The following is a 24,116-nucleotide window of genomic DNA, read 5'->3' as shown; positions in this document are numbered from 1 at the left end:
AAGCAAGCAAAAGTACTAGCTGGTAAGACTAGCTGGTTATCACCAGCACTGTACCACTTCACTTCTGAATTTTCTGAGAGTGAATGACTTAATTTATCTTTGTTTGTTTAGTACTCAACTACTGAATAGTACCTAGTGCAAAAAAAAAAAAAAAAAAAAGTTTTTGTGCTGGGGTAAAAATCAATCACTCAGTGATTTTTTTTTCTTTGTTTCAGATGAACGGATCTCTTCAAAAACTGCCTGAGCTTTAAGGCATGTCATAAGTGATTTCCCTTCTTGTTTTGCCCCTGCTCATGGAGAGGATGTATAAAAGTCAATACCATCTCTTTGCAAAACCCTTCCCCACATCAAAATCTATGATACTGATCTTTGCAAGTTTCTCTCAGAAACTGTCAGCAACCTGAGTACATCTCTATTGCATTTTTCTTGAACTTTGGGGTTAATATTAATTTATGTACTTTCAGCATCAGGAAATGCCAGACAAGGCTATACATATTTTTTTTGTTCACTTCTTTATAAATCTGTGAATTAATATCCGAAATATTTATTGGCTGGTAAACAATCCTATTTTGTCACCCAGTCCAGGACATTTTAAAACAAATCTATGTTGGTTTTTTGTTGCTTGTTTGTTTGGGTTTTTTAATTTATTTAGCAAAAGCCTCTGTTTACTCTCTTCAGAAACCCAAAAAGTATGATAAGGAAGAAATGGAGTATGTATTATTAGATGTTTTAAATATTGTTGTAGCTTAAATGGGAGATGCAGAGAGTTTCTTTATGGAAGAAAAAAACCTTTTTAGGGTCTGTATTCAAAAACTTTTACAGGGAGATAACTAATGACAGAAGAAAAATGTGTAAGAAGATATGAGTGCTGGAGGGTAACACTATTAAAAAAAAATCAATCTAGCAATGAGAAGTATATTTTAAATTATGAGTAATTACATAACAAAAAATACCATTTTGAGGTGAGCAAACTTGAACTACAGGGATTGAAGACATCCAGTAAAGGCTGAAGTGTTCTTTAACTGACTGTATATCAATTATTTATTCTCACTTTTCACAGTGAGCCTTGCAATACGTGGTATTTTCTGAAAGGTATCCATGTCAGGCCCAAGTGATTACAGTAATGTCTCAGTTTTCATTGAAAAGAAAGTTTAACTTACAAATACAGAGTAAGCCTTGATGTACATGCCACACTTTTTATAAGTTTTACATTAAATACTTACCAGCATCAGACCTTTGTTACAATTATTGTATGATTTATATATTTCATGATTTTAAGGTCAATTTTATGTCTTTAACAATAAACCTGTTATGAACACAAATATTTCTGTGTTTAATATTGTAGGAACTTGTTAACTTATGATTCTTGCCCTTTATGTCTGTGCAGCAACTGCTGTGCAGTGGACAGGGTCAGGGACCTGGAAGCAGCATCCTTGATGAGAACTAACAGTGTTGTGCCAGGTAAATCATTGTATCTCTTTGCAAGCTTTGTTTCTTTCTCAAAAATGTCGACTCTTCAGGGCAGGATCTGTCCTTCAGTGTGATGTTGTTCCTTGCCCAGTGAAAAGGGGTCTCCACTCTACATCAAACATTTAAGTGAAGCCTGTAATGTGTATAATAAATATTAAGAGGAACATATTCTCTTCTTCCCAACCATTTATAGCCTCCTTTACAATTTAATTATCAACACAGAATGTTTAAAGTCATTAGAGATTTTTATGACTAATTTAGGTCTGTAAATCAAAACTGGGTGATTTTAAAGTCTATTATCTCCAAATGAAGGTACTTAGCATAGTCCACCTTAAAACTGACAGAACCTTGGTGACTTCTTCCAATGCGGAGCTGCCCTGCTCTGACTGTAAACTATAAAAACAAACACACAAAAACTAAGTGGTGAGTGCATCACTTACTTTTAAATGTCAAGAAAGTTGTTGGATTGCACAAAAAAGGAAGAAACACAGAGATATCTTAATGTGTCTTAACTTCAGGGAAATTAAAGCTGAATCTAAAGCAGAATGGGAAAGGCACTCTAGTCCTGAGACTCACTAGCCCTCATTCTGTAGGAATATGAACAACAGTTTATTTTCATTTCCATCTGACAACCATTGGCATTAAGAAGAAAGAATTTCTGAGAACTCATGAACGCCTCCTGGCAAGTGCCCAGTGCGGCACTGGGGCTGTGTGCTCCTCTTGGACACCTCCACTTCCCCACAGCACATGTCCATGATCTGGTGGCTTGGATGGGGCTTGATACCATATAGCATGTACTCCTCGTGTTCCTTCATCACTTGCTCACAGCATCGTAACAGGAGCACTAATGAATATCGTAGGGAACAACAAGAGAGATCACAGCAATTCAGCCTTCCTGTCAAAAGCTTAAGGGAAAAATTTCCTGACCCAGCCACAGAAAGAAAGCCACTTGCTGAAACATCACCCTAAAAAGGCATTCCCAACCCATGGAGCTCAGCCCATAACAGGCTTAAGCAGCCCCTGGACCAGTAAAATGCTCTGCAGGCCACTGCCAGGAACCTGGAGGTAATCTCCTAACCTTTGCATGGTGGCATCCTGGCAGCTGCTCTGGCCAGTGTCCTTGAGGAGCTGATGCTGGCAAGCCATGGCAGCCATAAGGGCCAAATGCTGAAATCCTGACCAATTTGCCACACTCTTAACCCAGACAAGCCCTCAGTGAATTAAATGAAAATTCTGGTCAAGGAAGAAAAAGGGAAGGAACTCTTTGCTAAATTACACATTGAAAACAAATTTGGAGAGAAGGTTATATTAGACTAATATCAACTACTGAAGGTGTAGACTAGCTTGGAACAAATAAAGTCTTATTTCCTGTTTATAGTGTATTTTTCATGTTAATGAATGAAAGCATTATAACTTAACAAAGAGCCCTCCAAACACAGATCTGTTTTTCTCAGAAATAAAGGAAGTCATCAGATGTACCTACTGATTACAGTAACAGAGAATGATTTAGGAATGGACACCTTTTTTTCTTCTTTTTTGACACTGTCAGTTGAATTTAGGATCAGGCAAAATGTAATATCCCAAACTGGAGTTCATTCAGGACACATCCCTTACCCTTTGCTTGTGCTGCACCAAGTAAAAGAGAAGAAAAAAAAAGACCAAACTGCCTCAGTACTTTGCAATAAACTGTATTCTAATACTTATAATAAATCATTTCATATCATATAGAAACATAATTATGTTTGCACTGCATTGCTTCCTATTTTTCATCTAAAATCTGAGTACCCTAAATTTAACACGTCTCCTTTGTCTTATGCAGAGTTTGTCCACGATTAGAATTCTAGTGAAATCCAGAAAAAAAATCTCCATGGCTTAGTGATCTTTGGATAGCAGAATAATTCCATCTGATATCAATATTTCATAGATATTGAAAACATGGATAATTTATTTTGTTGACTTTTGCAGAGATTCCATTCTAAAGACCTAGCAGATAATAAACAATAATTTCTTTTTGTTCCTTACAAAAGAAGTTCCACAGTTGAACATACATCAAAGTCAGTTGCTGAGGGCATTATATATAATATGCTAAATCTGTAACAGATGGGCTATACAAGAGGCTGAAAAAGTCCTTGATTAGAGCTGTGCCTCTATTGCTCTACAGAACTTCCAGATGCCATCATGTTGTTAATAATCTGGGGATCTCTCTTCACCATATTGGACCTGCTTGTCAGCTCTGCCCAATTAGCAAAGATAGCTCCAAGGTACAAGCACAATTCCTAGGGCAGTGATTTTCAACATTTTTCAATTTGTGGACCCGCAAGGATTTATCGCTGGAGATGTGGATCTCTGTGCAGCAAATGAAAACCTACTGGCAGTGGGCATGCTGGCTTTGCTTACCCTTCGTGGTCCCCATAGAAGGAGTGCTGGAACCCACAGGAGTCTGCAAACACACCAGACTGGTAAAGACTGTCTTAGGATAACATGTTTCTCATAAAGAGGCTTATGTTTTTCTTGGGTCTTCATAGCTGAGACTTGCAATTTTCTGCCACGTGAGAGAAGTCATTAGTTCTAGAAAAATCAAAGTGTGTAAATAAAGCAAAGCAAGCCCTCTCAAAAGTGTTTGGGAATAACATGTTCAAGTAATAATTTGTAGGGGTTTATTTTTTGCTTGACCACAGCAAACTTATGGCTTCATTTAATATTTTGGAAACATTTTCAGAACGTTTGTGTATTGAAAGTGGAATAAATACCAGTACCTCAGCAGAACTGCCATTTAAATCAAATTAACTTTACTAATTAGGAGAAGAAAAAGAAAACATTTCAGTATCAGGCATAATTTGTGCTTATAGAACTTCACACTTCAAGTGATATACTCTGCCTGAGAGATAGCTAAGAAAGCAATGTACCCATCAAAATGGGAAATCAACCATGGCTACTAAATTTTTCAATTCACAAAGATTTAAAAAAAAATATCCAATTTGCCCAGAGGAATTTTAAGTCTTCATATGAAAACGAAGACATTATATTCAAATGAGTGAGTATATAGACTTAGCCAGTGGTACTGAAATGATTTCTTGTTGAGTAGCTGAAAATAATGGATGGAAATGTGCATGTCATACCACGCTACCTGAGCAGTCGAGTTAAACTCACATTTGCTAAATTTGTTAAATTCATTCTCAGTCTGCTTCTTTTTTTGACAGCTGAGACTGTGCAATGGTTTATCTGCTGACAGGAGAAAACTTTCTAGCATCAGATGATGTGGGAAGAGCCGTGGCACTTGGACGCAACCTCTGTCACCTTGCCATGTCTCAGGTACATCCATATCTTCCAGGAGCTTCTCAGCCTTCTTTTCCCTCAGGGGTATCACATACAACATGCAACTGGTTGGCAACCCACTGTGACCTACCAAGGCATGGTGCTGGGTCGTGGAGGCAGGGAGAGGCAGTGTGTGCTGCAGGTATTCTGGAGGCACAGAAGCAGGTAAAGTAAAGTATATGTTTGTGTCGGTCTTGCCTTCAGTGCTTGGGACTTTATGGTTTTTATGGCTGCATGATAGCATAATGATGCTGTAAATCATGCATAAAGGTCCTCTGGAGAATCTACCTTATGTAAGGGATTTCTCAGGCTGGGTAAAGATACTTCCACTAGGCTTTGGCATAGGCAACAGGAGAAAACAGACGGAACAGCGTGACTGGTAAGCCTTGGCCGACGGCTGTTGTTGTTCAAATGAGTCCTCAGGAATGAGGGCTCAACTAGAGTAGTGTGGAGCCAGTCTCAAGATGAATTTTTGCCAAGGATCTCCAGTAGCCAAAGAATATGGTGCAGAGGCAGCCTAAAGTGATTATTAACTACTTTTCTTATTCTGCCCTTGGCTGTTGTACTGAGTGGAGAAAAGGGGAAAAGGAGAATTAGGAAATCTCTGCTTCCATGCATGTGAGCTGATAATGATTTGTCTACAAGGTTAAAAAAGACAGGAATGGTGATCAATATTGGATGGTTGTACCTTAAAAGTGCAAAGGCCATTTGTGCATTCTGGCCTGCCATGGAGGGGGCTACCACACCATCAATAATTGATGCATAAACTATGTCTACTTATTCCCAAATGCTACAGCAAGTAAATACATACTGAAGCTAAACTCTGGATAGTAAAAAATTCCTACTTTAGCTTGCAGTCATTCACTCTAAAATGCAGTTGATTTTTATTTTTAAATTCTGAGGTTCTGTCCTTATATTACCTGAACATATTAGCTGTTCTTAAGAAATGTATGGCCCCAGCAAGGATGCTTACCTGACTTCAGGCTACCCTGTCTCTGCAGATTATCCATGCCATCTGAACCATGGCAGGCAGAAAAGACCAGAGCATCCCACAGCAGCACTTCCAGCAAACACAACCCTTCTACTGACACCCCATTGTAGACTGGATTTCTACTCCTTGAGCCAGTTACCAAATATTTAATCATCACACATTCAGTAAGTAAGCTTCCGGTTTGACTTTCAATACTAATACATCATACTAACAAAATCTTTATTTTTCCTTTTATTTATTTTTTTTTAACAGAAGTGGCAGTTGAGCTTGGCACGGATTTTCAGCTAATGATGCCTTTTTGGGTGAAAAGAGAGAATATAAGTTTGATTATTTACTGAGCTATCCATCATTTTGATAGGGAGACCTGGCCTAAGTTTTACTTCTTCAAGACATTAATTTTCCATCTCCTTTTCTTTGCTCAGAGCAGGCCCAATCCTGCTCTTGTGGAAATCAGTGGCAAAAATCCCACTAATTTCAGTGGATTAGTTCCAGTATCTCAATTTACATGTGATTAACAGTAATTTTGTCTACTTAGTGCCTAAAAAATTCATAATCAAATTTACAATAAGCTGTGCACTGATTTTCTAGGGATTCCCAGCTTATTTCATAGGCTTCTAATTTCAATGTTTAATCACTTTTGGTTCTAGCCCAATATGTATCAACTGACCGTGGAATATGTTCTTAAAAGCTCCCCACAAAGTTGGATTTGTAGCTGATGGAATGTTAATTTTCAGGATTTCTTTAATACTGAAGTATAGAAGAACAGATCTGCTTGACAGACAGACAATCATCCTCCGAATGCTTACTACACTGAGAGCCTTATTATACTTTGTCTGCATTAGCTGAGGTGACTGTGTAGCACAGCTCACAGTTATGTGATGAGTCCTAGGAATGTGGGACAGATGTGAAGCCTTGATTTAAAGAACGTGGAGTTGTCCTTGTGAAAAAGACACATGCTTAAATTAGGAGGAGATTTCTATGAGTTAATCTAAAGCCATCCATCTGGAATGACCACGTGACCATTTCGGGTCATCCTAGGTCAAACAGTCATCAGTCAGCCAAGAATGGCACCTCTGAGAAGGGCTAAAGTAGACCCTGAAAACTACAAACAAGAAACCATATGGACCTGTCTTGGTCTTGCAAGGTGCCCAGCACACCCGAGTGGTGCTGTGAACCATTTCCTCACTGATCTTGCTGGTAGTGGAGGATTAACAGCACTTCAAAGGATAAAATCACAAGGGAGTGATTTAAAAAAGATGTGACTGAGTCTGGTGCTCATTAAAATGAGGGACTAATTGCAGCAGTTCAACTCCAGTCAGGTAGTGCCTGAGCAGGTGTTGTGTGTGCTTCCCCAAGCAGCTCAGGCAATGCACCTGCTAAAGGACTGCCATCCTGGTCTTGCCTCTCTCTGGATTTATTCTATGAGAGAGATCGATATCAAGTGTTAGGCAAACTTTAGGGTAGGCTCTTCTGAGAGACTTTTTGGAAACAGATGACATCCATGGTCCTACAACAGACTTTTATTGCTCCAAATATCATTTGGACACAGGTTTCCGTAAGTGAAAGGCTACTATTGCATAAGAACGAGCAGTGAGCTGTATCATTAAAGGCCTGTTGGTGTTAACATGTCAGGATCTGAAGGATCTAGACTCTCACCTCAAATTTGGCATTTTGGCCTTCCCAAACCTAACCTCTTCCTCCTTACCCAGCTCTGTTCTCTGTTGGTGGCCCTCAGAGCTACTGTTCCCAAGATGCACCATGGAAACAGCAAGAAACTTTCAATTTGCTTTTGTTGTTTTTTTTTTTCTTTCTTTTTACATATGCTTCCCTGGTTAAATGCATTACTTGATACTTATTCTTTAATTTATGGTAGTGAAAAAGCTATGCCAAGCCCTGCATATCCGAGCCCATTGCTGTGACTCTTCTGATCGCTTTATCAATTGGAACCCGTTCTTTGGGCTGTTAGTTAAATGTCGCGTGAAGTTCTGAGAACAAATTGTGCTGCTTTGGGACATTAACTTCACATTAATTTGGCTAATCACTTCTCCTTGATAGAAGTTTGTTTGAAAAACAGGATACTTTGGCTGCAGTGAAACCTGTACGAAGAGTCGCGTAGTAACAGCCTTCATCTCTGGTAGTGGGCAGTGAAATCTCAGGAAGAGCAAATCCAGAGTTGAAGATGAAAACGCCGGGAATTGCGTATTTCTGGGTGGCTGTGTGTAAAAGAATGGAGATCTGGATCAGAAGGAATTAAAAGAACACTATCCAACCGAAAGAAATCAAAGCTTCAGCTAAGCTTAGCCCTTGTTTGCATGTTTTATTCTGCCCACAGACAAAAACATGTGCAACACTGCCAAATTTTATAATCATTTCCACAACATTTGCTGTCTGTTTTCTTGCACCTCAGTCCCTAAAGTCAAAAGACTCGTGTGAGAGCACTCCCTTCCTCTCTGCCTTCCTCCCCTCCAGCAACCTGTAATGCTGTCAGAAAAAGCCCTAGATACCCTGGCCCCTGGTGGCTCCAGAACCATAAGGCACAAAGAATATACTAGTTTTAATATCCTGTGATTTTAATGCTAATCCCATGATTAATAAGTGTTCAACATGTAATTTCTGAGTACTGAGTGTGACTCCCCTCTCCTGGAGAAAGGGATGGTGGGCAGGAGCACCAGGAGCTGGGAAGGTGATATCTGGCAGCTACAGCACTGGGCCCACAGCGAGCACACCTTCCAGTCAGCTCCCCACCCTGTTACACAGGAGAGGGAAGTGTGGCTCAAAGGACTGTTTGCTCTGGGTTTGTGTATGCAACCAGGCACCTACCACGCCTCCCCTTCCACTCTTCTTGCCCAGATAGCTGTAATGATAGGAGAGGTCACCAACAGGTCACGACTATAAGCAAGAAGCAGAAGAAATGTACTGTTGCACCCACAGCTTTCAGCCGGCAGAGGAAAGGAACAGTTTCCTCAAAGGCATGAGAATAGCAGGCGACACTTCTCTCCCCTGGTCAGTGTAAGGAAAAAGAAATATCAGCAACGTTTCTGCAGAAGTGGGGTCATCTGCCCTGAACTCCAGTCCCCGTGCTTAGGTCTCATGCTTGCTAAACCATATTTCCTAATAGGAAAGATGCTATATGGTAAGGCAGATGTACCTCAGGGAGGAAAGGTGAGGGGCTCTGGCCAAATGCAAAAGGTAAATTATCTCAGAAACATCACTAATTAAAACCAACTGGGACAGTCTGAAATCCCAAAGGAAAACAAGAAAATCAAGGGACTGTGAGAGACTCAGTCTACACAACTTCAACTACCACTCCAGGAGTTTAGCACTTTGCCTTTTTTCTGATAGCATCTTCTTGCTGAACGGCCTAGACATGGTGTCATGTCTGTGGGTGTCCCTCCCTTTTTGACTGGTTTCTCCTGCAGATCACAGAGGGTTGCCAGTTACGACTTGTCCTCACATAACCGCTTTGCCCTCATGCGACATGCTTTTCTGCAAAAAGCCTCTACTTGCAATCGAACCTGATTCAGCAGTCATTCCCTCAGAGAGACATGGAATTCTCCTGGTACCGTGTTTGGAGCCAACCAGCCCAGGCTACTGCTGGAAGCCAGAGCCGGCATTCAGAGCACAGCCCACGATAGTCAGCATCTACAGAGCATCATCCAGCATCTTTTAGAAGTGCCAGGACAAGGCTCAGAGTTGTGATTAGCATATGCTAATGACTCATTATAATACGTAAATGACACACTAGGTCAGAACTGCACACCCATTCAAACTAATGAACTGTGCACTTTTTTTTATAAGTGGCACTAGTTATTGGGTGCATCATTTTTCTATTGCTGCTAGGCAAAGAATAAGGAAGCCATCTGTAATGACAGGCCAATGTTTGTAGCAATCCCATTGAGAAGTAAAGGCAAGGACTGCTAATTTCCAAGTGTCCAGCAGGGAACTAGTACACATGCCTCCAGTCACCATCATCACAATTCTTAGTATCTGAGTATGTAATTATATGGTCATATTTTTAGAAGAGATCAGCATTAAAGATAACTGTTGAAAACTCCTGGCCAGAGCAGAACACAGAGATCTGTTTGAGCACCTACTGCCTAAGGTGCAGAATACCTGAAGGTTTTGAAAATGCAGTTACATGTGACCTTGCTGTAATGAAGAAAATACTAATATCTCACTTATGAGGTCTTCTTTTCCCTCACAAAATAAATTCTTCTGTGAAGTTATACCACTCTCTCTGAAGTTGGCAAGTACCCAGTTTAATATCAGAACTGATAGGCTATGAAACTTGCAAAAACTGATTTATTTCAACCCTCATTATTTACTTACTCTCTCTGTTAATTATAATTCTTACTCAGAATCTTTATCAAGAATAAATTACTAAACAAGGAGAGATTAAAATAACTGTTCATGTAGGGTTTTTTAAAAAACTTCAGATACATTTTACAAAAGGATATGATTATTCTTTTATCCTTAGTTTAGATATGAAGACAAATAACTGAAACAATTTGTGTTAAATGTCACAATGTAAGCAGTCAGTGGAGCTGGCAATAGAATGGAAATTGCCTGGGCCTGTATCTCTCCAGCAGATATTGTCCACAATAGCAATAGAAAGACTGTCACAGGTGGAGAGGGGTGATCAGACTCCAAAGCTGATTGCGTGCAAGGCAGATCTTTATACGCCTCAGGTTCAGAGCAGTATCAATGCAAGATACCTTAGAATGAGGCTCAAACTGGTTAACTCCCCACAACTTTATACTCTGCCACATGGATTTGCTTATTCATATTTTTGATAGCTCATGAATACCTGCAGCAGGTTCTAGGTTTTGGTGTAGACAAACCTCATTCTTGTTAAAGTATCCCATGGATGTCATGTTTGGAATTAGCTCCTCCATGCAGTCATTTTCAGATTCTTCTAGTTTGTTCCCTCTCTTGTTCAAACTACCTATTTACATAAAGTCATTTTGTGTCCAATCTTTGTTCTTTTTAATTTTTTCTGATGCTGGGGTGGCATTTTGGGGACACAGGCATGCTATAAATGCCTTTTCTATTATAAACATCTATTAATCCTAATTCATCCTTTCACACGGTCATTCTGACAGTAAAAGTATTTCCCTTCTGCCAGTTTTATTAAGTGAGAAGAAGATATCACCCCTGAGTTTCACTGCTTGTAAGTTGTCCGGGAACAGGACGTGCACATCATCTTCAATAGCCTCGTGCTTATTTGACTCAGATTGGTTGCTCAGAGTCCCCTTGTGGGTGAAGAGGTCAATAATGAGGCATGATGACAAAAAAGGATATTTTGACAAAACTGACCTAGTGTTTAATGCCTGGGGTAGCATTCCCAGAAAAACTCCATCAGAGGATGTCCAGTAGGCTTTTGGGCAACCAGCAGTGAATGGAAAGGGCAGCAAATTGACTGTTGTGATTTACTAAGTGAAAAGTCAGTCCTTTAACAGTGGGAAAACCCAGCAAATCTGATAGCAATCTGCAGATGGCAGTGTTAAACCCTTTGCATATGGCTCTCACTTTTGATGTCAATAGAATTATCAAAGAGATGAGGACTGGACCACAGACTCTCTGTTAGATATCTCTGGACATGTGGACTTGGTATTAGCATTACAAAAAACATTTCATGTTCCCAAAACCTAAATATATAATTTGTGAATGATATTATGTGCTTGCAGCTGACAGTAAAGGGTCATATATTGTTAACATCTTCCTGCAAATGTTAGATGAGTAGCCACCTAAACTCTATTGTCCATATTGGCATTCATATAGCATAGTCTAAAAACACTTCAATCCCTCTCACTAAACTAGAGGTTTTACTATTTTTCACATCATTTGAATTTGTATTACGTCTAAATAATAAAACGTGTTTTTAGGATCAATCTAAATCCACAGTATTTGCAGTTTTAGGATTTTCTCCACAGATTTGGCTCTGCTCTCCAGAACCTAAGCCTTCACTTTACAGAACTGAACTTTCTCTTGCCCTTCTGATCGCAAAGGTATCTTGGCAACATTTAAATGCTGTACCTCTCCAATATATGGCTTAGTGCTAAGCAGAGAAGGATTGAATTCAAACTTTCAAGACACATTCCACTTACAAAATGAGGTCTAATAAAAAAAAAAGCTTACTTGGCTGCAGATAGGGTAGTCATGCCAGCAATTATGTTTCAAACTCTTTATAACATCTGTAGGCCTTATTTGAAAGAAAATTAATAGAAAATTAATGCGATAGATGCATTATTTTCCAGTTGCAATGAATTTGAATAATATGTAATAATGTATATAAAAATAACTGCTGCTCCTAATCATAGGTTTTGCTTCAGCACTATCTGCTTAAATGACCCTAAGTCACAGAGTGCTTTTTAGTGTCTCTTCCCATTTCTTAAAAATTGAATTGCTCTTGCTAAATGAGTGGTGGCTGTCTCTATTCCCTCCCCACAGACCACAGAGGATGAGAAAGGAAATGTTATCTTTCTTCTGTTTCAGAACATTCAGCTAGCTTTAGAAATATTCTTGACTACCTGCCTAGGAAATGCCCTCATCAGAAAGGCTGTGCTGCTCCTGTCCAGGTGTAAGATCCATATAACTTGGAAATGGTGTTCCAGTCATGCAGTTCACCAACAGCAGTTTGAGAGATGCAAGGGACCACATCCCCAGGGTCAAAATTACCCTGTCCTCTCACCACCAGGAATCAGAGCTGCACAAGTCAATTATCCAGCACCATCACAGGGTCATCAGCCCCTGGCCGCACTGGTCTGCCATTGTTAAAAGAGAGTACCTCTGGTGCATACAAGATAAAATCTTTTTCATTCTTGTAGAAAGAAATTTGCAGCCAGAGTTTGCCAAATGTGTGACAGTAGAATTTTGGGGGACCCATCTGTGGGCTCTGCCCATGACTCTCAATCTGCCTGGGGGTCCCAGCAGTCGGTGCAAAATCAGTGAGTGGAAGTGAGTGGAAAACCATTGCAGCCCCCAGGCCTTTGGCATCCAGCCCCAAATCTCGTCTGACTCCTGCAGTATCCAGTGCAAGCAGTAACAACTGGAGAAGACAACATTATCATCTACTTTGGTAAGATACAGAAGCTGAGGTTTTGCAGGGTCTCTTAAGGGCAGAAGGGAGCTACAGGAAAGGCACAAACCCCTCTTTCTGTGCAGACATCACGTATGGAGACATGTCCATCTCCTCACAGATGCAGCTCAGCCAAGTGATATGGGGCCAGACAGCATGCCAGGCAGGGGTCACACAGCAAGAGAAAGAAGACCAAATCGTCAATGAACTTCTTGATAACTCACACCTGATGAGAACCCTGGAGGCATGATTTCTCCTAGGACAATAGAATCCTAAAGCATCATAGGACAGTTCAAAGATACTCAAACCCATGAAGCTGGGTGCTGGTAGCAATTTAGCTGTGCCAGCACAGAGCCTTCTGCTGACAAACTTACCCTAAGTGTCACAATCTGAGGGCTTAGTGTATCCACCATGGTCCCTACCAGGAAAAGTGAAGCATAACCTCTTCCCCACCACCAATCAGTGTTCACCCACCCTTCAACATCCCAAGTCCACTGAGAAGTCCACTGAGAACTTGAGGCAGATCATAGAATCATAGAATGATAGAATTAACTGGGTTGGAAGAGACCTCCAAGATCATCAATCCAACCCTTTATCCAACCCCACTGTGATTACCAGATCATGGCACTCAGTGCCACATCCAGCCTCGTCTTAAAAACCTCCAGGGACGGTGAATACACCACCTCTCTGGGCAGGCCATTCCAATGCCTGATCACTCTTTCTGTAAAGAACTTCTTTCTAATATCCAACCTAAACCTCCCCTGACAGAGCTTAAGCCCGTGCCCTCTTGTCCTACTGCTGATTGCCTGGGAGAAGAGACCGACCCCCACCTGGCTACAAGCTCCTCTCAGGTAGTTGTAGAGAGTGATGAGGTCACCCCTGAGCCTCCTCTTCTCCAGACTAAACAACTCCAGCTCCCTCAGCCTCTCCTCATAGGACTTGTGCTCAGGTCCCTTCACCAGCCTGGTTGCTCTTCTCTGGACCTGCTGCAGCACCTCAATGTCTTTCCTGAACTGAGGGGCCCAGAACTGAACACAATGAGGTGTGACCTCACCAGTGCTGAGTACAGAGGAAGCATCACTTTGCTGGTCCTGCTGGCCACATTGTTCTTGATGCAGGTCAGGATGCCATTGGATGTCTGCTTATATCCAGGGCTTTCAAAAATCTTCATCTTACAAGTTTTACTATGGCAGTTGTGAAGCACAGACCTGACTTTGGGTCTTCCATTTGAGAAGAGAGAGAAGCCAGAGGTTCAGTCTCCATGCTCCAGAGCTGTGGAGCTTGCCTTGCAAGAACCACACCTGGGACCTGCAGGAAGGCAGTCCCAAAAGATCCACGTAAAGCCTGGAGGCCTGGCAGAACCCATTCATCCATAGCGTTGGCTTCATACCAGACTGCTACTCTTGGCAGTGAAGTGCATTGTGTATTTTAAAGGTGGGTTTTATTTGTTGAAAGAATTAAATATTTGTAAAATATTTGACAAATCAAGCTTTGATTCAAATAATCAGAGTAATATGGCAAAAGCACTGCATATATTCAATGCATGGATGTCAACAGGCATTTAAGTACCAAAAAACTGGAAACCCACACCTTACTGGCTTTCTTTTCAGAGATTTCCAAGGACTCCTACATACCATTACAAAGTAGCACCCACAGAGCTCACAAGTTAGAGTATAGACAATAATAAACAACCAAATAAACATGCAAAGAGTAGAAAGGCAACTGATCAAAGACAACAGAGTTCTAGAAAACAATAATTACAGAGGTATCGATGTTCACAGTGGGCTGCCATTTCTGCCAACCCCGGTTTGTCATGACTCATTCCAGAGAAGCGGGGCCAATTTTAACCCATGCTTATCACTAATTTAGCATGAAGTACATATTAAAACAATTTGGTACCATGGGCTCTAGCTTCACTTAAGTCAGAGATGTCAAGCAGCCTTGACACCTATTAAAAAAAAAAAAAAAAATTCACTGGATATAGAGTCCAAATTATCCATTCTGAGTCTCAAGGAAACTAAGCTACTATGATCTGGATTTTCTGAAGTTACAGTGCATGGGCCAAAATCTGAAAATTCATCAGAATACTGATATACCAAAGTACTTAGCTGGCTGGATAAATCAATAAGTCATTTACATTTTTAACATTTACTGCAGAATGTGGAGCACACATACTCTGCAGTAAAAAGAAACTAAGGAGAAATGCACAGAACTCCTGTTTTCTGGGAAAGCTGTGACAGCATCCAGTTGCCTTTTTCCCGTACAGGTTTTGCAGTGTGTACTAATTCTGAGCAAATATGGTTTGGACAGGTTGAATACTGTTCATTTCTTCTTTATTTTAGTGTATGACCCTGGGAAATAGCCAGGTGATAAATATATTGACTAGTCATGGTTCTTGCCATCTGTACAAAGTTTATTTCATTTTTCCCTCTTTACTGATTAAATCCCACCAGCTTATCCCCGTCAGTCAAGGCTTATGTGAACTAGTGATCCAGTCAGCCTCAGGCTATGTAAAGCAGCCTGTTGGCCCCATCTGACTTTGGTTGTATTGTGTTACCTGGGATATTCTCCAACCAAGAAAGGATTGCAGAGCTATTGAGAAGTGGTACACTGGCTCGTCCCACCACGGCAGCCTGCTTCTTGAGAAGCTAGCAGTTCTAGTCATGCTGAAAGTGAAATTTTAATATGGCCTTGGCAGTGCTCCATTGGCATGTCCCCATATTTACACTAGTGTAATCAAGATCAGTGCCTGTGCCAGCATCTGTATTATATTAAAGATAAATTGGACAAGATGTGTTCATATCTGAACTAAACTCAGCAAATAAAAAATGAACAAAATAAAATCAGATGGTCTGACTCATCTTCTTTTGAGAGATCCTGATAAAATACGGCTGTTCCAGAAGTGCTGAGGTGATCTTAATAAAAGATGACACTGTGAAAAAGGCTGGGGAGGGGGAAAACTTGACAGAAAGAAGTTTTCCCTGTGCTTGGATCAGCCTTACAGATCCCATCCATATAAATGGAAATAGATGAGAAACCTCAGCTTCCTTCATTGACAAATGCAGAATAAAATCACTGCATAGGCAGTACACCATGAACATGAACAGTAGGTAGGTACCAGACTATAATTTCTTGTTCAAAATACCAAAATGCACCAGTTTAACTGAAAGAAGGAGGACATGATATGAAACAGGCATGAGCAAAAGTACAAAACAGGGGGAATGACTGGAGCCTACCTCCTCCTACTTCCAAAAAAGCTGCCTAATCATTAGCCTGGGGAGTTATGCTTTCACTCACCCTTTCTCCTTCTCTCGGTGAATTCAAACCATTTTTCTGCACAGTGGTGCAGCTTCATAAGGAGTGGTAAAGTGTTCCCAGAAAAACCTATATTCTAATGACTAGAAGTGTGTTTGAATTCTTTCCAAAGAGGATAGGAACTGAATGTGGGTTTCCTACTTTCTAGCCCCTAGGCCGATGCAAGATAGAAATGGTAGTTGTTGCTTTTCCAGAAGTTTTTTTAAAAGACGGTGAAAGCTTCAGAGAGTTTTACAAGGAACTTGGTCTGGTCAAGCTATGCTGGGCATGCTCTGAGAGCATCTCCAGAACCTGTCAAGGGGCTGACATATCCCATTGTTTATTCACTACTGCAGATAAAGGGGTTGGACAGATGATTTGTTTTCATACCCTGATGGGCTGAAGGAATGGTAGTTCAGAGGAAGAGGATATGAGCATAACAATAAAGAGGGAATTAATTCAGAACTACAGAAAGTACCTTTGGATGCCAGGAAAATGGCATCCATAGCCATAGCCCACTTGCTAAGCATTAGGCCACATCATTTTAACAGCAATATTCCTTCATCTGTCTTATTTTACATTTCTGTCTGTCAACTGTATGGGCTGTGTCCTGACATCTGGGCTCATAGCTTTCCTGCAGGACACAGTCTCTCCTGCTGCATGCCCTGGCTCTCTTGGACATCCAAGCCAGGAGCAGTGGCCAGAGTGAGACCACACCATTCTGCTCTGTGGAAGCTGGGGGACGCAGGAGACACACAGGAGAGGGATGCACTATACACACACGGGCCATAGGTGAGATCAGATGCAGCCAGAGAAGCCAAAGGATCAGTCAAAGGGTCTCATACATGGAACCTGCTTCTCCAGTGGTGGTTACAGCTGTGCCAGCAAAGCCAGTGTTCTTTTAGGGCTTGAACCCAGGACACTGAGTGTAAGAGTGTTCCCAGGTGAACTCTGACAGTTCTTTATCAGAAAGTTAAGGAAAGAGAGATGATAACGCAGCAAGGCATTAGAAGACCTTTGTAATGCGGTCATTAAGATCAACCTGAGAGTACATTCACAAATATCATGACAACACTGTGGATGCTAAGTGCTATCTAAAAAATGCACTCCTGTCTAAGTGCTAGTATTAGACAAGGTGCATTCTTGTCAAATACAGTTTGGTCCAGTAATTGAAAAGAATCATTAAACATTTACTGAAAGTCAAACTGGAAACACATGGATGAATGGAGCTGTACTTGAATACCCCATAGCTGTCACTGATACCACAGATTAGGTGACAGCGTGTCACAGGTTTCCAGAAGAGGAGAGACAGCTTACACACACACACATCCACACAGCTAAGGAAGGTGCCAGAGGAGGAGGACGCTTTTGCATGTGTGACCATTCTCTGTGCTCTTGCACTGGATGTGAAGTTGTAGCAAAGCATCAATATTTGCACTTGCGTTCCATTCATACAGACACACCTACAGATTCATTTCACATGAATATTTAATATGACAACAGATTTGATATCAAGTAGGCAGAGTTTGAATTATTTAATTGTTTTCCTAGAGTATTTTATTTTTATTATTTAATGAATGATGGCTTTGTGATTGGAGCTGGACAACTATGAAGAAAGCCTTAATTCCTATGTGCTCATGGACTGACTTAATGGAAGACACAGAATCCTAGGCTGGTTTGGGTTGGAAGGGACCTTGAAGATCATCTAGTTCCAACCACACTGTCCTTGGCAGCGACACCTTCCACTAGGTTGCTCAAAGTCCTGTTCAGCTTGGCCTTGGTTGGCCTTCAGGGTTTTGAGGACTTTCAGCATCCATTAAATTTTGATGCATTAAATTTTCTCAACAGTCTTCAAAATTAACCAGACACACACCAAACATTGTGCTGAACACTGAGATGGTCTCTTAGTAAAACAGACCATGGTTCAGTCTCAAACCCAGAATCAGGGATTAATTTCTGCAAATTCCCTTCTATCTTCTCCCCTCCTCTTATCAATCCTTTGGCTGTAGCAGACAGAACTTTTGTCAAGATTTGGTGTGGCGTATTTAAGATGTGAAAACAACACAGGAAAAAAATTAAAATGTTTGTGATCCATTATGCAGAAGGCGCCTATTCTGCATGAAAATATTATTTACTTCAGTTTTCTATTCTAAAACTTGATTTTGTATTCAAGATTTAAGGTCTCCATGGAGGTGGAAAAACACTCTCTGAGACTCTGAGGCTTTGAAATGCTGAATTGCCTTGTATAAGATAAAATCGATATTTTGAAAAAAAAAAGTAAAGTGGAAATTAATGTTCTTCTAATAGGTGAGTAGCTTTTACACAATTATTTCATGGTGATAGACTTGGTTTTGATGTAGCTTAATTAGCAGAATATAAATTATATATGTTTTTTTTAAAGATGTGCATATGTATATTACAAGTTTTTTTATTTCATTGTGGAGCAAACCATTTGATGTGGCTCTGCAAAAAGCTCTAATACACATCAAAAAGCAATCAACAAACTCTTTGAGTACATCAAGCAGGATAATTTAGATGGTTTTTAATCATGATTATGAAAATATAATTAGGTGGTTTCATGTTGGTTGGTGAGTGCATAGGGAAGAGTGATTCTCCAAACAGAAAAATATGGATAACATTACCCAGGAGCCATGAAACAACCACACACACATGCAAACACAAACCAAACAGAAAAAACTTTTGGCCTGCTTCTCTAGTAGATCAGCAGGTAACATGTTTAAATAGAATGTCATTTCCTTTAGGATGTCAGGAAGACTCTGTATTTAACAGACAGATTACACAGAAGGAGCTTTGGAAAAATGCCCCTTTTTAATGTGCTTGAAATCATTAGTCTGCAATTTAATAAAATAAAATCCTCTTTTCAGAATTTAGGCAATGAGCAGAAGATGCACTTTGGGTCTAATCAAACCAGAGTTTCACTGGAGGAAACAAGGGGTATCGATGCGAGCAATTTAACTATGCCTGGGCCTCAAGTACCAGAGCAGATACCACATGCCTTTGTGCAAGGTCTTCAGGTGAAGATTTCTCTCTTTAACCTCAGTAAGTGCTTGCCATTCCTCAGTCCCGAGGAATGTTGAGTAAAGACTTCTTTCTTAAGAGTTGTCACATCTAAACAACATGATCTTTGCAGGTTCTCTTTGTATGAAGCCTCTCAATGTTTTCAGTGCTTTTTGATGTGCTGATCCCTATCTCTGTTTCTTGATAAGTAGCTTTTCTCAACAGTGCTTGATTAACCCTGAACACTGTATACCATATGCCATGATGCTTCACCCTCTTATATGAAAGTATCCTAAATATTTGAAGGGCTATTCTTGAGCCCTTTACTTTCATGTACTAACATTACATTTCTGGTTGTCTGTGAGCACTGAGCAGCTGTTCTCACTATTCCCAGATCCATCTCCTAGCTGGGTGTAGGTAATCCATAACCCCACAGTACCCTCAGTACATGCCTACCTGTACAAAATCCTCACACCATTGCCTCTCTGTCAAGGTCTTCACTCACTCAACTGGTTTTGGCAAAACAAGGTTACAACTGTTAGCTTGCCAGTACATTAAAGAATTAGAGAGACAAGTTTTTTACTTTTTGCTTTAGTGAAAATTGCCTAGTTTGTCCCTTTTTTACCACTCCTCACTGGGTCCTATTTCTTGCACTGAGAGAGTGATTATCACTATAGTGATGGCTAGAGATATCTCAATAATCTCCTACCATCTCATATGGATCTCTAACAAATACCCTTCTCTCTCCACTTCATACCAAAGGCTAGATCTGTTTTCAGTGACAGCGGAAATACATTTCATACTGTTATAGTGTAAAATAATTACTTCAAATGCTTTTTAAGCACCTTGGTAACTTTTTTTTAAATTTAAATAAATAGTTTTGATAGAAATCCTATCGAATCATATACTGGGGGAAGAGAAAAATGGCAAGTTGGTAGATGTCTAAAAGAGGTTTGGGGCTTTTTGTCAGCTAAACACGAGTTCCATTGTGCCTTTAGAGGCTCTTATGAAAGAAAATACAATGTTCCAGTTGGTCAGTCTGAAGTCAAAAATAAAGTACTGATGTGCTGAAATGGTAATCACAAAACACAAGGAGGTAAAAGTCAGAAGTTTGTTTTAATGAACTTTTTTTAAGACTAAATGAAAGAACAATTTAGTGTCCTTTAATTTACTGGCAACAAAAACAATATAAGTCACTGCCGAGAGCATGGCTCAGCTTGACAAGACAAGAGTAAAAAGGGCAGGAGCAGAGAGCAGACACAGCAGTTCTCCTGGGTGAAGACTGTGAGTGAAACAGTTGGGGGTTTGCATGTTGTAGGTGGATGTGAGAGGGAGTGAAAAATAGGGAAAAGGGAAGACATTGGGAAAGCCACTCACAGTAGTGCAATGGTTCATTGTCAGGGGGTGAAACAAAAATATATTTCTTCCTGGCTTAGTGTTCCCTGAAAAGAGACTTGCACTTCCAAATAAGAAACTACTTTGCTTGCTCCTGCCTTGCTGTAATAGCACTTTACTGTAAAAACATCCCCTGAAAATAAACAGGACCCTTCCCAAAGAAATCCTGGGTTCTTATTATCCTCTTCCATTCCTAATGCAATAAAGGCAGCAAGGCCCAGATTTTGGATAACTACTAGCACCATGGGGACAAAAATACTAGCTGGCATCAAAGCCTGTGCTGCACAAATTAGATCTTCTTATCAAGAGTTAGAGAGATGAAGAACTACTGCTTTCTGCCCAGGAGGCTGGGGTCTGTGACTTCTCATGTGCTGTTGCAGGCAGCATTGCCTTCTTCCCTTTGGAAGACTGCTACAAACTCTGGCCTGATCCTGTTACTGCTGAAGTGAATGGGAGTTTTGCCATTGACTTCAAGGAGATGAGAAGCGGACTGGGCCCTCTACATGCAAATCCAGTCTTTATAGTCCTTTCCAGATACTAAATAAAACTGTGCTTGGAAGTAATTTGGATGCCAGCAAGCTGGCCCAGTTTGCCATGGATTTCAAATATGCCCAGTAATGTGATGTTTATTAGGATACAAATAAAGTGTCTCCTTCACAGTGCAATGTGTAATTTCCTTCCCAATAAAAATATAAACTCTCCTTATGTGCAAACAATTTTAGCATTTCTGTTTTTATGCCATCTTACTGACAAGAAACTCCCAGCTGTTATAATTTGTCTCATCCTTCTCTCTCTTGTAGAACCAGCCTTTGTTCCTTTTTGCAGTGCCAGGGACTTGCTGAGCTCCACCTGATGTGATTTGTCCAGGCATTAATAATGCATCTCCAAGATGCAAGATGCATGAATTCCTTTAGTAACAGATCCGCCGGCAGACTGCCGCACCGTATTGTGCCACTTTCCTGAGACCAGGGAGGCAAAAGGGCCGCACAGGCAACATGCGCCCACGCAGGTCATCAGGCTTGGGAGTGAGGGGTGTCCTGTTATTACGGGGGGTCACTACATCCTCACGCTGAGGTCAGGCTGAGAATAATGAATATTACAGGAGACGTTCCTCCAGCAGGCAGGTCCTTAACAGTCATCCAAGGAATCCCTGCGGGACGACCTGAGGTGCCCACAGACTGACAGTGACTTTAGGAGAGATGGCAAGCGGGGTTCGAGTGCTGCCCCGCTGGCGAGTGCTGTCCCTAAACATCACAAACCCAAACCAGCTTTGCCTCCCAGCGCTGCTCGCAGCCTGCCGTCAGGACGGCAACGCGTCGGGGGCTCGGCACCCGAGGATGTGCTTTATCTACGGCCTGTGGTGCGGAGGGGGGACTCGCCCTGGGCAACCACCGCACACGCCTGATGGTCACTCGCTCCCGGGGGTAGCGAAGGGATGTGACGGCCGCCCTCGGCACCAGCTCCGCTCAGTGCCTCCTTACCCGTGCCCACCCCGCTAGCTGTCCTAACCGACAAAAAAAAAAAAAAATTAAAATAATTAAATAAAAAAGAGTTTTAAAATATAAAAAGCTCGTTTAATCGATACGATCGCTCGCAGGGCCGAGCTCCCACACCGTGGCTCGACTCTGCCTGCGTCGCCATGGCAACGGCTGCGACTCCCGGCGTGGGGACGCCCCGCGGCCGCGGCCCCGGCCCCGGCATCGGCACCGCCATCGGTGCTGTTCCCCCTGCACGGCCCCGGCACAGCCCCAGCCCCGCCGGCCCAGCCCGGGCCCCATCGCGGCGCGATGCGGGGCGCAGTGGAGTCACCGTGTGTGCGGATGCTCTTAATGGCCCCGCGTGTTTGTGTCCCGCGGGACCGGCAGGTGCTGCTCTTGCTGATCCACCAGGTTACAACCCCCCCGCCCAGCTCTGCCTCCCGCAGCTCTGTCCATATGTACCTGCGGAGAACGACGTCGGGGACCCTGATGGGCAAGGAGCTGTCCGTGAGCCGGCAGTGTGCCCTTGTGGTCAAGGAGGCCAACAGAATCCTGGGATGCATTAGGAAGAACATTGCCAGAAGGTCGCTGGAGCTTATCATGCCCCTCTACTCAGCCCTGGTGAGGCCACATCTGGAGTGCGGTGTCCAGGTCTGGGCTCCTCAGAGCAGGAAGAGAGGCATGGAAGTCCTGGAGGGAGTCTAGCAGAGGGCAACAAAGATGATTTAGGGACTGGAGCACCTCTGTTACAGGGACAGGCTGAGGGAGCTGGGCCTATTCATCCTCAAGAAGAGACAACTGAGAGTGGACCTCATCAATATGTATAAATATTTAAAGAGAGGATGCCAAGAGGATGGAACTAGGCTCTTCTCAGTGATGCCAACCACTAGGACATGAAGCAATGGACAGAATCTGATGCACAGGAAGTTCCACCTGAATATGAGGAAGAACTTCTTTACTATGCAAGTTTACTTTACTAAACAGATTTCCCAGAGAATTCTCCCTTACTGAAGATATCCCAGAATTGTTTGGATGCAGTCCTGTCCCATGTGCTCTAGGATGACCCTGACTGGGTAGGGAGGTTGGACCGGATGACCCACTGTGGTCCCTTCTGACCCAATCCATTCTGTGATTCCCTGATACACACATATATATAACCCATTTTCAAAATAACATTTCTAACACCACATTTCCACATTTCCCAGAGAACATAAATGGCTGGACATCATCAAAGTTCCTTGGGGAGAGGATTTCTTTCCCTGAAGACCTTGGCATTCAGCAAGGGAACCATAACGCAGCTCAGTATGAACACACTCAACACGAACAGCCAGTCCCTCCAGAAGAAATGCACAGAATTTACCATCAAAAGCCACTGATGCCAGTGCAGGAAAGCCTGGCACAGCTCTTTCAGGCAGTCTTCTCAAGCTGATGGACATCAGTTGTGTCCCCTCTGCACAAAAGCACTGTTGACTGTCTGGCGAGCTTTACCTAGTGTGATCCCTCCCTCTTTTCAATGGACTTTTGAACACTTCAGGAAAAGACATGCAGTTTCTTTTTGTGGTTTTTTTTTGCATTTCTCTAGTCTTATTGCCATATTGTGTTTCTATCAAAAAAACCTCATCCTTCCCCCTGGCTGTCAGTTGGGAAGAATATAAAAAATTATCAAGGTGTCTCTGAGATGCAACAGGTGGAGCAATAATGGTGGAAGAAAGGAAAGGAGGACAATCTTTCTGGGGATCAGTTTTAAGAACCCAAGGAAGACAAATATTAATTAAATCCCCTCATTTAATTGGACAATATTTTCTCCCATTTTATCCACAGTGAACGTTATAGGATCCTCTTTGATTTGAGTCAGGGCATTTCTGTTGTTTTCAATGGAGAGTTCATCAGGTCTTTTTGCATACATATAGATAGGAGAAATGTTTTTTCATAAATTTATATTAAAAAAGACAGTGAAACAAGTACTTCTGTGAATTTTGTTTCTAAAGTTTCCAAACTGCAGAAGTCATCTGGAAATCACTTTATATTTTTGAAGATTGTTCACCTAGAGACCAGAAACAATAGGTTGGGATTCAAA

General features: G+C 41.6%; 1 long non-coding RNA gene across 1 annotated transcript; it reads right to left on the bottom strand.

Moving 5' to 3' along the window:
• Positions 1-4,680: 4,680 nt before the first annotated feature.
• LOC126644100 (uncharacterized) lies at positions 4,681-22,592 on the bottom strand. Its single transcript, XR_007629857.1, has 3 exons — positions 22,502-22,592; positions 7,856-7,989; positions 4,681-4,932 (listed from the first exon to the last, which is right to left on the bottom strand). It is a non-coding gene; the product is annotated as an uncharacterized LOC126644100 (long non-coding RNA).
• Between the last annotated feature and the right edge of the window lie 1,524 nt (positions 22,593-24,116).

This window comes from Myiozetetes cayanensis, unplaced genomic scaffold (genome assembly GCF_022539395.1).
Source record: "Myiozetetes cayanensis isolate MyiCay16 unplaced genomic scaffold, myiCay2020 scf1, whole genome shotgun sequence".
NCBI classification, from domain to species: domain Eukaryota; kingdom Metazoa; phylum Chordata; class Aves; order Passeriformes; family Tyrannidae; genus Myiozetetes; species Myiozetetes cayanensis.
This window is presented reverse-complemented; position numbering and strand designations above follow the sequence as displayed.